This window comes from Pteronotus mesoamericanus, unplaced genomic scaffold, assembly GCF_021234165.1.
Source record: "Pteronotus mesoamericanus isolate MK-2021 breed Mesoamerican mustached bat unplaced genomic scaffold, CSHL_Meso_final contig_98, whole genome shotgun sequence".
Taxonomy (NCBI): Eukaryota; Metazoa; Chordata; class Mammalia; order Chiroptera; family Mormoopidae; genus Pteronotus; species Pteronotus mesoamericanus.
The window spans coordinates 8688518-8703614 of NW_026555295.1; the positions used below are offsets into that span (position 1 = coordinate 8688518).

The 15097-nt window shown below is 39.1% G+C and overlaps 1 non-coding gene and 1 pseudogene across 1 annotated transcript; both read left to right on the forward strand.

The window, feature by feature from the left end:
- Positions 1-282: 282 nt before the first annotated feature.
- LOC129081381 (neuronal PAS domain-containing protein 2-like) lies at positions 283-2167 on the forward strand (annotated as a pseudogene).
- A 5530-nt stretch (positions 2168-7697) lies between these two features.
- LOC129081405 (U6 spliceosomal RNA) lies at positions 7698-7804 on the forward strand. Its single transcript, XR_008530304.1, has one exon. It is a non-coding gene; the product is annotated as a U6 spliceosomal RNA (small nuclear RNA).
- The last annotated feature ends 7293 nt before the right edge of the window (positions 7805-15097 follow it).

Below are 15097 nucleotides of genomic sequence, written 5' to 3' on the forward strand. Positions count from 1 at the left end.
TAGCGTCCTGTGTGCCACATCCTATACTACGCACCTCATTTAATCCTCACAACGACTCTGTGAGGAAGGAACTGTGACCTGCATTTTTATAGCAGAGGCAGTAAAAAGATTCAGAAGAGAAAGAAACCAAAAACTAGGTCTGTCTGAATCCAGACATTGATGTGAGAGCAGCCTGCCTCCCGACGGAGCCAAGGGACCAGCGGTGCTGCAGCCCAGGTTTGGCGGCCACCTTGTTCACAGAACCTGCTGCCGCTCCTGCTCCTCTGGCTCTGGCTCCAAGCCATGGTGGCGGCAGTGGTGGTGGTGTTAGGAGGTGAGTCTCCCAGGCCCAGTCCACGCGAGCCATGCGGGGCCACCCCAGCACACTCTGAGGAAAAACTGCATAGGAAATCTAATGGAGGAAGATGAGAAAGGGTAAAGAGAACTTCTCAAAACAATTTTGAGATGAAGTGTCGGGACCAGTTCAGTATTCTCACCAAAGAGCTCATAGATCTGTGCTCCCTGGCAACACATAGAAATGGACAAAACCCACCATCCTGGAAAAGGCCATCGGATTTTTGCAAAAACAGTGAAGTCTCAGCACAAATGGAAAACTGTGATATTCAACAGGACTGGAAACCTTCCTTCTGCAGTAATTCCCATAGCTGATGTTGGAGGCTTTAAAAGATGGCTTCATCATCACTGTGATGATGGATGGCAGCCTTCTCTACATTTCTGACAGTATCACACCTCTCCTTGGGCACTCATTGTCATATATCATGGATTGGAATTTGTTAAATTTCCTTCCAGAACTAGAACATTCAGAAGTTTATAAAATGCTGTCTCCCCATGTGCTTGTGACAGATTCTCCCTCCCTGGGATACTTAAAACCTGACAACAATTTAGAATGTTATGGCCATCTTCTCAGAGGCAGCTTGAACCCAGAGGAATGTTCCATTTATGAATACATAAAATTTGTAGGGAATTTTTCACTCCTACAACAATGTGCCTAGCCCATCCTGTAAAGGCTTTGACAGTGCCCTTTCAAGGCCTTGTTGGGTGCCACTCAGATAGGAAGTCTGCTTCATTGCTACCATTTGCCTAGCAACACCACAACTCTTAAGGGAAATATGCATATTTGGCGAACCTTTAGAGGAATTCACTTCAAGGCATATCTTCGAATGGAAATTTTTATTTCTGGAGCATAGAGCCCCTTGAATCATAGAATACATGCTTTTTGAAGTTTTGGGAAGCTTAGGCTATGACTACTAACACAATGATGATCTGAGTCTCCTGGTCAGGTGCCACCAGCACCTGATACAGTTTGGCAAGGGGAAGTCAGTTGCTGCCAGTTTCTGACCAAAGGCCAGCAGTGGATTTGGCTGCAGACCCACTACTATATCACCTACCACCAGTGGAACTCCAAGCGTGTGCACACACTCAGTGGGCAGTTACATGGTTGTCCAGGTAGGAAGGTCACAGGAGCTGGCCTTAGAAGACCCACCATCCAAGGCCACCCACCCTTCAGCACTATAGGTCAAGAGTTTAACCCTGGAACCTCAGTAGCACTTTAAAGCACTTGACACGGGCCCTCAAGGCATCAGTGTCCTCAAGAAATTCCCATAAATCCTCGCACACAGCCATGTCAGAATCCACCTCCACTCCAAACAAGCTGATGGCAGAGGCTGGTGTCACAGCTATGCCAAGATTGGCCACTCTGCCCCAAGAGCTCCCCATGCCAGGGCTCAGCCAGGCAGCCACAATGCCGGCTCCATCACCTTGTACCCTCTCATAGCAGCTCCTGCCTCAGACCATTTTGCAGAACCCATCTACCCCTCTGGCACAGATTTCATCCCAGTTTAGCATGTTCCAGACCATCAAAGACCATCTAGAGAAGCATACCCAGATCCTGCAAGACAACATTTGGTGGCAGCAGGAGAAGCTTTGTAAGACCCAGGAGCAGCTCTGTCTGGTCCAGAACTCCAATGTCCAGATGGTTCTCGAGCAGCCAGCTGTATCTCTGAGCTTCAGCAGTGCTCCAAGTCCTGATGCTCAACAGCAACTTCTGTAGAGGTTGACTCCAGGGACCCAGTCCTCACTCATGTTCTTTCCAATCTTTAGAACCACCTCCCATAATTCATTCAATGGATTGACACTCTCATCTACCTCAAAAAGGCTTGCAGTTTAGTGAAGGAGACTGAGAAGATACATTTAACTCAGCCTTTGGGGTCAAAAAGCCTCCACCAAAGAGAAAACATCTATACTGAATCAAGAAAACTAGTTGGAATTAGAAAGGATGAGAATGGAGTAGGAAGGATGATCCCAGGCAGAGGAAGCAGTGAGTGCAGATGCCTGAAAATAGATAGAGTTTGGAGGCTGCAAGCAGTTTTGTGTAGCAGGTCCTAGAGCAGTAGCCTCAGATAGAGGTGAACTAGTATGTAGGTTGAGGGTATGGGAAACCATTAAATGCTTTTATCCGAGAGGCAGGTTCAGATATGCATATGAGAAAGAATCACTCTGGCTGCAATGTAGAGAATGGACTTGAGAGGGGTCCAAAGAGGGGAGGACAGGGAGACCAATTATCTGGCCACTGCCATAGTCCAGATAGAGATGATGACTGTGCAAATTAAGGTAGTGGCACCCTAGATGAGGAGGGGTGGAGAGAAATCCAGAATGGAGACTAAACAGATGGTTGATTATATGTTATTAGATGTGGAAGGCAGCTAAGGAATCAAGGACAATGTTCACATTTGGAAGTGGGCAACTGTGTGGATGGTGGTAAAGTCACTGAGAGGGAGACAGAAGGGACAAGCATAGGAGAATGTTGCACTCCCAAGTGATGCATTTCACTTGGGATTTGCTGAGTTAAGGTGTCAGTGGGACACTCTTATCAGGATGTCAGATAGACAGTGGTCTATGGGTTTGTAGCTTAAAGAAAGAGCTATTGGGATAGAGACAGAGATTTGAGTTTCATCAATGGTAACTTATGCAACAGGAGTATATAAATAGTCCAAAGAGATACAAAGTGAGAAGAAAAGCAAGCTGAGGTAGGAACTCTGAGGCATACCAATATTTAGGAGATAAATAGAGAAAGAAGTATCTTGAAGGAGACTGAGAAACCAGAGAAGCAGGAGGGAAACCAAAAAAGTATAGTCTTGTGAAAGCAAATGGGGAAGAGGAATAGAGTTCCTGAAAGTATAATCAGTTTCAACAATAGGGATTATGGGTCCCTCACTGAGAGCTGTCTAAGTTGAGTTTGGGTGGCAAAAGGCAGCATGCAGGGAGTTGAGAAGAGATTGAATTGTAAGCAAATGTGAGCACAAAAAGTTTCTTAAAGATTTCTAGTTGCAATAAGTTTGCTGTGAAGATTAAATGAGATGAGGAAAGTAAAGTGATTAGCACAATGCATGGCACATAACAGTAATTCAATAAATGTTAGCTACTACCATTATTATATTAAGAAATATATTTTAAGGAAGAAGACAGATGATGGTAGCTGTAAGGGGATGTGATTTAAGGAGAAAAGATTTATTTATTTATTTATTTTTAGAGAGACTGGAAGGGAACAAGAAAGAGAGGGAGAGAAACATTGATGCGTGAGACACATATCAATCAATTGCGTCTTGCATGCACTGTGGGGGGGTCTGGCCCACCCACAGCCCAGGCATGTGCCCTGACTAGGAGTCGAACTGGTGACCTTTCAGTTCACAGGCTGGCACTCAGTCCACTGAACCACATCAGGCAGGGTGTGGAGGGTTATTTTTTTAAGGCTTCTCTCCTTACCATATTGAAAAGAAAAAAGAAAAAATCCTAAAAAAACCTCATCAAAGAGATCAACACAAGTGGTTCAAAAAAGCAACAATCAGGTGGAAGGCAGGGACAAAAAACCTAAAACAAAAACAAAAAAGCAACAATCCTCTGAGCCAATCTTTTCCAGGCCAGAGGCAACAATTTTGAACCGCTTCTGTGTTGTTGTAACCTCCATATAGCTAATTAACCTCCCAATATGACTACTTCTTGATTTATCAGGCTAGACATTATTAATTTCCTGATAGGTTAAATGAGAATTTGGTTTACATATCTCTCTCTGTTTCCCATCTCTCATCCAAAGTAGTTGTATCACCATTCTTGGTTTCTCCACTGGCCACCTTCAAAACCTAGGTAAGCTCCATTTTTTCATTCCATTAATCATAGACAGCTTCTCTTGACTGTCTACATATAAGATGAGGATGCTGGCAGCCTACACTTTCCATCACTTCTCAAGGAGAAAGGTTTGTTTTTGTTTTGTTTTGGCTTTTAAATGTGGGAGATTCATGATTAGCCTTAAATGGAAAGGAATCAATGAAAGTAAACAAGTGAAGATAAATGACAAAACAGTTGTGAGCATGAGGTCTCTGGAGAAGCAGAAGAAGATGAGTTCTCCTCCATAATGGCACTACCAATTTCCTAGCACAAGTCTTAGAAACTTCTGGAATATGTAGAACACTTGCACCCTGGATCCAGTCAGCTATAAAATTCCATAGAGTCCATCTCTTCAATTACCATCATTCTTTCCTCTTCTGTCCATGGCATTCATTATTTCTGACTTGTACAATAGATTTCCAACTGAATTTTCTCCTCACTTGCCCCATTCACACTGATGCCAGGTTAATTTTCTTAAAGAAGAGTTCTCATCAGCTTACTCCCTTGTTAAAAATCCATGGTCTGGCTTTCAAGACCTTGCACAGTGTGGTCCCAGCCCAGCATGGGGTAACGGAAGGTTCAACTAGGGAGGAGTGCAGTGGAGGACAAGGGCAAATGGGTTGTGTATCCCTGGTACAAGCATAGTTCCTCAAGCCCACTCATTCAACAAGAGCTTCAGGGCCCTTCCAGAAGAGATCAAGGCTGGTTATGTTCCCCAAATGTGTGTATTGCAAAGTCAAATAACCAGAGCATGGGCTCCAGTTCAGAAATTCTTTTAATATATCCTTTAGAAATGCACAAAAGAAGAAATATTTAGCCAACAAGCATTTAAAAATTCAACATTGCTAGTCTAGAGTGGTAGCCATGAAAAGAGGTATGCACTGTTTTTTAAAGGACTGTCTTTGTATCCAATATTAAATGAATCAAGAGCTGGACTGTTTAGCTGGCAGCTGTTCCCCCCATCCCCCCGCTCCCCGCTTCTCTGGTCTGAGTCCTTTAGGGAACTGGATATGCCTGGAATAAGGCGCTAACTGCAGAGAGCATGTGAGGCATGTACCTCTGTGTCACAGAAGCTCTGACACTGAGCAAGAATATTTTTAGAGGTGACCTTCTAGGTTCCAAGGAAAAGTAAACAGACAGATGCACATGATTTCCTCTAAGAAACTCGCAGTAAACAAATTGGCATACGTATGCTCTCTATTATCATATGTTCTGAATACAGGTCTCTTAAAGAGCAGGGTCTAGTGAAAAGCTCTATTGAAAGCTCAAAACCAACCAGAATGAAGACAGGAGTAACTGAATGCAAGTTCACAGCTTTAAGCTACTCAGCAAATTGCATGTGAAACAACTTAGCTATTTATTCCAAATTCTTGTAAAACATGTTTTAAATAAATAAAAGTTTTGATACTTCCACATAAAAATATTGCTAAAACTTATTTACTTCCTTTTATTTTGTATTATTCTATTTGTTTTACGTTTGCTGTTCTTTTTGTGTGATGTGTTTATTTTTTATGTGAACATTATAAAAAATGTAGAAAGAAAAAATCTGCATAATCTTGCCTCTTATTAATACTTTGCTATATATCCTTGAGACATTTATACATATATATGTATATATATACATATATATATACATATATATGTATGTATATATATACATATATATATACATATATATGTATATATATACAGGAACAAAAAAACACTGATAACTTTCTTTTGTCATCTAGCACTATATGTTGGGCATCTGTTCATGCTGGTATACAAGGTCTGTCCAGAAGGTATCCAGCCATGTAATATGAAAAATAGAGACATTTATTGAAGAAGATACAAGAAAAATTGTGTGTAGGACAATGATGCCTCAGTCCCCTTCAAAGCAGGCACCTTGGGACCTCACACAGTTCTCCCAATTGCCATCAGCTGCCCCATCGTGTTTTCCTGAATGTCATCGAAGGTCTGAAATCTCTTCCCTTTCAAAGGTTATTTTACCTTTGGGAAAAGTCAAAAGTTGCAGGGTGCCAAATCTGGGCTGTAGAGGATGTTGAGTCTGCTGGATCATTTGATGTTTTTCTGAAAGACCCTGAAGGAGACATAATGCATGAGCAGATGCATTGTTGTAATTAAGCTGCCAATCACCAGTTGCCCATAGCTGCAGCCTTCTGAATCATCCACATAGTTTCTTCAGAGGAATATTCAAGCTTAATGCAACATATGATGCAGATTTGTTGCTCTACTCACTCAGTCATTTTGAATGTGATGACCACACAGTGTACATTCTCACTCAACGATGTCTACTGCCCCCACTGACTAGCACAGTGAGGTTGTCATTGTTCACACATGTGCATTCAGTCCACTCTCCTTGGCTGCCAGGTTACACTGATGTTGCACAAACCGTTGTTGTTATATTAACAATGGCTGGACTTTTTCTGGATAGGCCTCTTATATAAGTCTCTCTTGTTCTATTGATGGACAGTTAGATCATTTCCAGTGTATTACTATTACAAACAATGCATCAATAAACATCTTTGAACAGATATCTTTGAGGACTTGCATGAAATTTTCTGTTGGACAGCTTGGGGGAAGAATTCCTGGACCAAATCATTTACATTTTTTAAAAGTTTTTATTTAGTTACTGCTCTTCCCCTGTTTCCTGAAACATGTGAAAATAATTTCTCATGATGACTTAGCTTCTAACACCATGCCTGGCACATAGTAGTTGTTCATTAATTGCTGGTTAAAGTACATAAATATTAGTGATTGCTCTGGCTATGAAAAAGTAATGCCTTTGACACTGTTGAAGCACATCGTTCTGCCTGCCTCACTCTTAATTGTCTCAGACAACTGAAGTATTTAAATGCTGGCAAAATGTTAGGTTCATAATAGTGGTTGTCATAGTAGTAAATGTAAAAAAATAATAGTACATACCACAAAGCACTTATTTTTTATTTTTTTAAATTATTTTTTTATTTCATTGTATTTTTAGCATTACCCTATGCCCCCAAATCCTCTTCCACCTCCCCCATCCGCCACACCCCACCCCCATAGCACTACTGATTGTCTCCTTCTTAACAAGCTATTGTTGTCACCTGAAACCATAGAGTTCTAGAGTATACTGAAGTCTGGACCTCAAATAGTTTGTCTTGTTTTTTTTTTAATGAAGAATTTAAAGCCCAGAATGGTAGTGACTGGCCAAAGGTTTGAGAATTAATAGATTCTATTTAAAACACCTCTTATTTCTCACCTTCCTTTCTTGACTTGAATGTACAAATTCAGTATAATTTTATTTAATTTGAATATATCATATAAACAAGGCACATTATTGACTGAGATGTGTTTCCTCAAGTTTCCTTAGGTCTGTCAATTTACCTGCCTAGAGCTTTCCTTCTTGCCCTCTAATTTTCTACTTCAAGTCAGCCAGGGATTGTAAATTAAATAACTAAGCTTGTTAGAACTATATGTTGTGCTTGCTTCAGCAGCACATATATAATACTAAAGAATTGGAAATTAAATAACTAAGTTTGTTAGAACTATATGATATGCTCGCTTTGGCAGCACATATACTAAAATTGGAACAATACAGAGAAGATTAGCCTGGCCCCTGAACAAGGATGACATGCAAATTTGTGAAGTGTTCCATATTTTTCTTAAAAAAAAAAAACAACTGCATGTCAAGTGGTGTGTAAGTCTAAAGTTTTCTCATGAATGAAACACAAAGAGTCTTACTACCTTCCTGTCAGCTCTTTTGGCTTCTCAGAACAGCTTTGTGTGTGTGTATGTGTGTGTGTGTGTGTGTGTGTGCGCGTGCGCGCACGTGCGTATACACTTCCTAAGTTTTAGCGGCTTGGGAACATGTTGCCATATTCTGGATATGCAAGTTGATATCTATAAATATGAATACGCATTTATAAAATATTATATAATGTAAAATATTCTATATAGTATAAAATTGCTGAATACTTGGAAGGTATTCAGAACCATTTAGATTTAAAAATTTGCCTAGTTCTAAGGAAACAAATAGTCAAAGGGTCAAACAAATAGTCAATGCTGTCAGCATGTGGCCAAGGTCTATTTAAAGGACAGTGAAATAAGAATCCTTTTTCATCTCTTTGCTGATATATAATACCAGCTTTGGTTTCATCATCAGTAATTCAGGAATAGAATCTGTGGCAGGCAGACTAAGGGCTGCCCAAAGATGTCTACTTCCTAATTCCTGAAATTTGTGAATATGTTACCTTACATGGAAAAAGGGACTTTGCCCAAGTGATTAAGTTAAGGGTCTTGAGATGGGGAAATTATTCTGGACTATGCAGGTGAGCCCAGTGTAATTACAAGGGTCTTCAAAGTGAAAAAGGGAGGCAGTAGAGTCAGAGTGGAACATATGTGGATAGAAGCACAGGTCAGAGTGATACTGTTGCTGAAGGAAGAGACCATGAGCCTAGGAATGGAGGTGGCCTTTAGAAGCTGGAAAAGGCAAGGAAATGGATTCTCCTGAGAGCCTTTAGCAAGGAATGCAGCACACTGCTGACACCTTGATCTTAATCCAGTGAGACTATTTTAGATTTCTGACTTCCAGAACTGTAAAATAATAAATTTGTGTTTTTTATAAGTCACTAGGTTAAAACAAACTACCATAAAGTAGTGCAAGTTTGAGTTTTGAGTGAAGGACAACTGTTCTTTTGCATTTTAATAAAATATCTAAAGCATGTGAAACTGTTTAAAGAAAAAAAGCTGAAAAAGTAACCACTTAATAATAATAATAGTTAACATTTAGTGAATATGAACTATATACCAGACATTGTGATTTACAAAATTTCATTTAAGGCTTATTTTTTGATGTAGGACTATGGCATTAATCTGTTTGTTAGACAGATAAGAAGGTAAATATAAAAGAAATAAGGAATTTAACTTTAATAAGCAAAGAAATTAGATGAACTTTCCAGTGGGAAGGTACAGAATTCCATCCTTTCATATCAAGCAGGGAAAAGTTAAAAGTAGTTACCATAAAAATTAGGCAAAGATAAAACTTGTAAGATTCTTAAGGGATAGGCAATGCCTTAGGCTGTAAAAATAAATCCCATAAGAAATGTTTTAAGTTCCCACTATATGGCAGGCAGCTCCCATTTGTTACAAGGGCCTCAGCCTAGTAATTGACAAACCACGTGGAATCCCCAAAAGGTGCACTCTTTCCTCCTCTACCATCCAGTCCCCACCTGGAATCTTTGACCAATAACCCAAAATCATAACCCCAATCTCAGTCTTTAACTGACAATTGTGAATCTGACATAACATCAGATTAACAGTGCCAAAATAAATCTGTTCCCCTTCATTGGATGTCATTGGGTAATGACTGCAACCTAAAATAACATACACATGATGAAGAAATCAATATTTTTATACATATACCTTAATTTCCCTCAGGTTTTTATTTTGAAAAAGCAGAGAAATTGTTATTTTTAATTTTTATTTATTGATCTGAGAGAGAAACATCAATTTGTTGTTCCACTTATTTATGCATTCATTGGTTGCTTCTCATATGTGCTCTGATCAGAGATCAAACCCCCAACCTTGGTTTATTGGGCCAACACTCTAACCAATTGAGAACTACCCGGCCAGGGAAAAATTAATATTATTTTAATGACAAGATGTATACTACATTTTATACTTACAAGATTTAGTAACAAACTTTTAACTTTGTGCTGTTTGTGTATTGTGCTCCGTATTTAAGATACTTGAAATGTTTTAGAGAATCTCACAGGTTGGAAAAAATCTGACATTAGACTGATTTTTAATTGAAATATTTAGGATTTGACCATTCAGGGATGCAGTAGATATTTAAACACTTAAGTAAATTTGATTTAATGTGTAGGTTTGATTTTTATGCTGCACAAATGCCTAAGAGAATTTGATATACTACATTTACACTAGCACCATAACATTTGTTGAAGGCTTACCACTTGCCAGGCGCTGTTTTAAGTGCTTTCCATGCACTAACTCAGGTCAGGCTCACAACTACTCTGAAATGTGTACTATTGCTACCCTCATTTTCAGATGATAAAAGAGGCACAAAATGATACATGACTTAACCAAGGTCACACAGCCAGCTAGTTGCAGAGCAAGCTGGCTGGGAGCCCACACTCTTAACCAATGCCTGTTCAATGCACAGGAAAACTCTTACAGGAATACTTTGTAAGGACTCAGGACTGGGTAGAAAAATGAGCCAAGGTAATATACAGAGTATAATATGTCTTTTTAGAGGTTTGAAGTACCTGAGAAAATCAGATACAGCAGTGTGTGAATTTGACATAAAAGAAATTTAATAAATGAATTTTATAAACAGTGTACAAATATGTAAGAATTTGATTTTATGTTTTTGTGACTTCAATATGTAATCCTTAAGAAAATTCTATGACATTTATAGATAGTGTTTAAATGGAAAGTTTAATATGTCAAATTAATAAGTTCACTGAGCACTAAATAAGTGAAAATGTTTTATTTTTAACATAAAATTGATAGACTTATAAATGAATTTGAGATTTGTGTTTAAATATACTATGGAACAACTAGCCTTAAAATTTATAATCCTAATGAATTAAATATCAATTAAACAGCAAACAGCTTGATGGGTTCCTTTTCATGCACAAAAATTGCCTCTCACATTTAAAAATCTCAACTGACTATTGACAGTTATAGACCTATTTTGCAAAGGAGGAAACTAAGCTGAAGATAAATAACTTCCCAAAGTAATAAAACTGGAAAGTGGTGGTTCCTCTATTCCAGCCCAGGGAACACAAGACTGCCAAAGACAGCGCACTCAACCATTCTGCTTTACCACTTCCAGTGTATGGAGATTCCATTTCTATAGAAAACACTATCAGTTATGAATACATAACCTGGAAGAATATGCAGCAATATAACAACACTGGTCTTTCCTGGAGTGGGAATTATGGAGGACAGTTATTTTATTTCTGTAATAGTGCAGTTAAAGGCATTCTCTACCCCCTCACCCATTTTTCAACTAATCTCTTTGCTGACAATTTAAAAATAATAGAATTCTACACCTTTTTCTATTTTATTTTATTCTCTGTGCTCTCAATCCGCATTTTGTAGTCATTTCTTAATATCTACCTTGTAAGTTTTTAAAAACATTCCTGCTTATGCTTCAAATATCACTCAGGCATCATTCCTGTGTGAAACCTTTTTTAAGGCCCCCATCCTTATATACCCTAGAAATAGTTATTCCTTCAGTTATGCTACTTTTGTACCTAGCACATGCTTTTATCATTAAATGCATAACACTGAATTATAGTTGGTTTCCTATCTGTCCTCTTTTATCTTAGAGTGTGTGTTATACGTTTTTTCCTAGGCTCTAGCACATAATTTGGTTGATTATGCCAAACATTTTGCAGTTGTGGAAGTTGTAGTATGCTTTGCATTGACAATTATAATTTTTTTTTCTTTCCTTAAAAAGCTTACTGTCCTTCAGCCCTTTAATGCTTTGTCTAGCATTGGGGTAAATGATACAAATCGAGACTTAAGTTGAACTGAAAGCAGAGGAATTCAGTTAAGTGTCACAAAACTAGAAAAACTGAATTCTCTGAAGACGTGAAATCATTTGCAGGGAGTTGAGTGTGGAGCCATGCCACACTAACATTTGGGAGGAAGGAAGAAATTCATTTTATGCTGGACTGCTTCAATAGTTCAGCATAAAATGGAAATTTCAGGGTGGGGTAGTGTTTGGGATGGTGCAGCCGGGCAGACCACCTAACCCCCAAACCACTGCCCCTTCCCCGCTGCCTGCTGTGGTTACGGGGGCTGGCACCCCTCCAAGTCTGCGGCCCGGGCAAGATAGTAAAAGTGAAAAAGAAGCCACCCTGATTGCCCCCCTTTCAGGCTGGCGACTCGCATTGGTCACCTAGGCTGTGTGAGAGGATGGGAAGATCCGCGAGTTCGCGTACTGGTAATCCTCTTAAAAGCATTTGCCTTCTCTGGAGTACAGGTCTCCGTTCCTACCCGCGCAGACTAGTACCGCCCCACTGCCCATCTTGGGGAACACCTGCTGCCAGACAACCTCCCTCTCCCTCTCTCCCTGAGTCTCTGCCTCCATGAGGCCCCGCCCAGTCCCTGCATCTCGGGCCCCTGAAGCCACGCCCTCTGAGGGTCTAGAACCCCAGAGGCTCTGCCTGGCTCATCGAGTGGAACCTCCAGGAGTGCAGTTTCTCTTCTCCTTCTCTCCCGCCTTGTCTTCCCAACCCAGCCTGTTCTTTCTGTTTCTTCTCTTTTCTCCGCACCGCTGAATCCCAGAGACTTGACTAAGACTGGGCCCACTTAGGGCCCTGTCCAGGCCTGGGAATCCCGCGTCCAGGGTTGAGTCTCCTTCCAGAAGCATCTCTGTGGTGAGAACCTGTCCAGGAGGATCCTGACTATCCGTTTGGACAGTTCCTCCTGGGTCAGCAGCTCCACCCAAGTGGAAGAGATAGGAAGGGGTGTAGGTAAAGAGATTATGGAAAGGAGAAGCATGGACCTGAATTAGGAAGTACATAACCGAAGAAAAATCAGGGAGCAAGGATGTGAGAGTACTAAAAAAGTTTGAGGCAAATTCACTGTCAGTTAAATGGCTAGAATCTCACCATCAAAGTATGAAAACATTAAAGGAAGAAATGATGAGTTAATTGATTTCTATTTGAGGAGCCCCAGGTAGAAATTTAGAAATATGAAGTTTATATTTTATCCTACCTAATATTAAAAAGTGAATTGAGAACGGGCTGTATGCTGGACAAGCTGTTCATTATTTCACCGAACCTTCACAACTCTGTGATCACAATTACCCTCTCTCATATAACAGAGAAGAATCAAGGCTTTCTAATTAACTAACCTTAGGTCACATGGCTAGTAAGTGACCAGTTTAAGATTGAACTCAGATTCCCTTTAAAAAACATACAGAATATGGGTTGTATACATTTATCTAAGTGCATCATGCTGTGCAGTTTCGATGGGTACATTTTATCTAAATTATGTCCCAGTAAAGTTAAACATTTAAAATGATGCCGAGTGAATAAGATGTTTTTATGATAAAATTCATCAAAGCAGCATTATAATGATTTGACACATGAGAAGTGAAGGCGATATAAATATGTTAATACACACATTGAAAGATTGGTAACACCATAACCTAAGCCACCTAAATGACTTCCCCAAACCTCAGATACAGATGTATAGAAATATCAACCAGGATGCTATTATGGGTAAGGAACATGTAAGTCTGTAGTGTAGTGGAAATCAACCAAGTGAAAATTGGAAAAGACATCTGAAATACATGATTATCAGACCTAACAAAAATATTTTAGAAGTACAAGGCATTAAAAAGTTAGATACTTTTGTGAGAAGCATGTGTTAAAATCATATTTTATGTGTATAATACAGTGTGTATTCTACTAAGCATTGTGATTATAAGCTGTGCAGCAGAAATTACATGATTAAGTTTATTTGGACAGTTTGTCAAAACAAGCCAGAAATCAGTTGTTAATGCTTTTGTGTTTGAAGTCTGTGTCTGTTTTTAAAAAGAATGTATTGATTCATTGTATGGTGTTTCATTTTGAAGTTTTACCAGTGTTGAAACGTTTTGGATTTAAAGCTTTAATTACAATTTATAAATCAAACATTTTGTGAGTTGTGTATTCTGAACAATCATGGTCGCTCAAACACATGTTAAAACAGGATACAAAATAAGTTCAGTTCTTTTCACAAGTGCCAAAACTGGCTTTCTTTGAATGCTTAAACTGATAGTTGCTTTCCTTATCCAATACTGGTATGTCTATATTGGTCATTTTAATAGCTCTAATAATGACAAACTCCGCAAGGTCCAGAATAGGCTATGGCCAATGAGATTTCACTGTTAGAAATTCTGCACAGTCTTAAGTTTTCCAAGAGAATATTTTTTCAGTGGAAATCTTGACATATCATGGGTGAAACTTTAATACATAGTTGTGTTATCAATAGCAAATGCATGTTATTTTTCATGTAAGTGTAGTACATCACCTTGAGTTTCTCCCTTGGCACGATAAAAACTGAGATACAGTTTCAAAAGTATACTTCAGATTCTTAAAGTACATTTTGGCAAGATATATTGAGAACCTTAAAAAAGGTTTATGACCTAGGCTGGCCATTGTGGCTCAGTTCGTTGGGCATCATCCTGCAAGGCAATGGTTACTGGTGGTTGGATTCCCTGAGAGGTCACGTGCCTGGGTTGCAGATTCAGTCCTGGTCAGGGGTGCGTGGAAGAAGCATCATTGATGTTTCTCACCCTCTTTCCCCCACTTCCCCTCCCTCTAAAAAAATAAAAAATAAATCTTTTTAAAAAGTTTATGACCTTTGATCTAATAATTACCCTCTTAGAAATACCCAAAGAAAATAAAAATTCAACCAAAGATTTATATATATATATAAGATGTTCACTGCAATGTCATTTAAAATGACAAAGATTGGAAAATCTAATCTAAAACAACAATAGTAAAGTATTTAAGTAAATTGTTATATCAATTTATTTTAAAATATGATCACTTAAAATATATGGAAATTTTTAAATGCATTTCGAGTTCCTTTGGTCATATAGAGTATCACTCCAACTTTGTAAAAATTTATCTATATGCATAGAAAAAAGACTAGAGTCCTGGTTGGCATGGCTCAGTGGAATCAGTGCCAGCCTGTGAACCAAAGGGTCATGGTTTCAATTCCCAGTCTAGAGTACATGCCTGGGTTGCAGGCCAGCCCCCCGGCAGCGTGCACACGAGAGGCAACTACACATTGATGTTTCTCTCCTCTCTTCCTCTTTCCCTTCTCCTCTCTAAAAATAAATAAATAAAATCTTTTAGAAAATACTAGAAACAAGTATATAAAAATATTAACTGTGGTTATTTCTGAATAGTAAGATTATAGGCTA